A 2,268-nucleotide genomic window follows, 5' to 3' on the forward strand; every position below is an offset into this window, starting at 1 on the left:
AACCAGGCTGGGCACAATGGCTCACGCCTGTAGTCCCAGCACTTTGGGAGGCCGAGGTGGGTAGATTGCTTGAGCTCAGGAGTTCAAGACCAGCCTGGGCAACGTGGAAAAACCCCATCTCTTCGAAAAATACCAAAAAAAAAAAAAGTAGCTGAGTATGATGGCTCACACCTGCAGTCCCAGCTACCTGGGGGGCTCAGTGGGAGGACTGCCTAGGAGGTCAAGGCTCTGGTGAGCCACGATCACACCACTGCATTCAAGCCTAGGTGACAGAGTGAGATTCTGTTTCAAAAAAACAGAAAAACAACCAGCATTCCCTCCCTTTCCTCACACCAGGAAAGAAGACTGCACAGCAGGAATGTGGTCTCCACCAGCCCCCCAGCCTACAGCCTTAGCCACCAGAGCAATAAACCACTTCTTCCAGCCCCAGTTTGCCGGAGAAAATGGTTTACTGCTCTGGTGGCTAAAGATGCAGCTTCCCTCATGGGCTCTCCCGTGAGGCTGTGGAACTCTGTGACTCAGTTCCACAGCAAGAAACTTGCCAGCTCAGCTCAACTCAAAGTTGTGCATGCTGGGCCATTCATGGCCGCTCTGATCAGCCATGGGGGATGGACGCACATAGACCCTTCACCAAGTTATCAAACATCCCAGGGAGGGGCTCTATTTGGCCAGGTGGCAGATGGGCCATGTGCCCACCCAGGCATGTCCAGCTGCAGAGCAGTCTAGGTTTCAAAGAGGGGCAAGGAGGCCTGGTGTGGTGGCTCATGCCTGTAATCCCAACACTTTGGGAGGCTGAGGAGGGTGAATTACCTGAGGTCAGGAGTTCGAGACCAGACTGGCTAACATGGTGAAACCCCATCTCCACGAAAAATACAAAAATTAGCTGGGTGTGGTGGTGTGCAACTGTAATCCCAGCTACTCGGGAGGCTGAGGCAGGAGAATCTCTTGAACCCAGGAGGAGGTTGCAGTGAGCTGAGATGGCACCATTGCTCTCCAGCCTGGGTGACAAAGGGAAACTGTCTCAAAAAAAAAAAAAGGAGGGGGAAGGTCAAGGAGTTCCCCAGAGGAGGAGGGCATCATGCGTCACTCCCAGGAGGGAGAGTGCTGGGCTGATGGCGTCCCGGCCGCCCATGGCACACACTGCCTCATCGTCCTTGGTCTTTCTTCTATCCCTTCACTTCTGCCTCTTCAAAACGTGGACCTGCTTTTACTCTGTGGCTCTCCCACGAGGCTATGGAACAAAGCTGTGTGTGCTGGACCATTCGCAGCCACTCTGATCAGCGGTCGGGGACAGACGCACGTAGACCCTTCACCAAGTTACCAAACACGCCCCTTACAGCTGTTGTGCCCTCAGTAGGGATGGATGTGAAGACAGTGAATTTGTAGGCATTTATCTGATCCTTAAAACTCCTGTGAGACAGGTCATTTTACAGATGGCATCGAGGCTCAGAAAGATAATTTTCTCAATAGCACACAGTGGTGAGTGGCAGAGCTGGGGCTCAAATGCAACAGCAAGGTCATGCCTACTTCTGTGAGACCACACCACTCCCCATAGTCACACCGCTTCTGTGACAGCATCAGGGCACGGGATTCTCTCCAAAACGGAACCGAATCATTCTCACCGGTATCCAGGTAATGCCTGCAGGGACGCAAGCTCCCAGGGAAGAAACTGGAGCTTCTGAAGAGAAAAAAATAAAGACACACTGGCGGCGTCAGAAAATGATTAGAAAAAAACTAGACTTGAACCTTTACTCTCTTAAAATAGCTAATGGTAGTCTTTCATTTTTAAAGGTGGGCTTTTGTTTATCCATTCAGCAAAAAATCACAAGCACTTTCTGCACACGAGGGCATGCAGGAAGATACAGCATCAACCCCCAGTGCTGTGCAGCTCTCCTATTCAGCCAGCAGGGGGCGTGAAGGGCCAGCCCTGTGCAAGGAGCGGCAGGGCTGGACACCAGCTGAACCGCGTGGGCAGCTGCAGCCACCCGGCCAAACCACAAAATGTCCAAGACAAAGAGGTCCCAGGTGTCCTTCAGGTGTTTAGAGCTACAGGAGGGGCCCCTGGGGAGATGTGAGAAGTCCTGCAGCATGCTCCTGGGAAGATGAGGAGAGAAGGGAATCCTTGGGTAGAATATGCACCCCCAGACAAAAGGGTCAGAGGATCTACGAACTGGCAAGTCAAACCTCAGATATAAAACCTACTCCTCCTTGACCACACAGGAAGCCCTCAGTGATACTACACATACGCACTAAATCATGAGACCCCAT

This window comes from Sapajus apella, unplaced genomic scaffold (assembly GCF_009761245.1).
Source record: "Sapajus apella isolate SASKATOON/1434 unplaced genomic scaffold, GSC_monkey_1.0 scaffold5, whole genome shotgun sequence".
Lineage (NCBI taxonomy): Eukaryota > Metazoa > Chordata > Mammalia > Primates > Cebidae > Sapajus > Sapajus apella.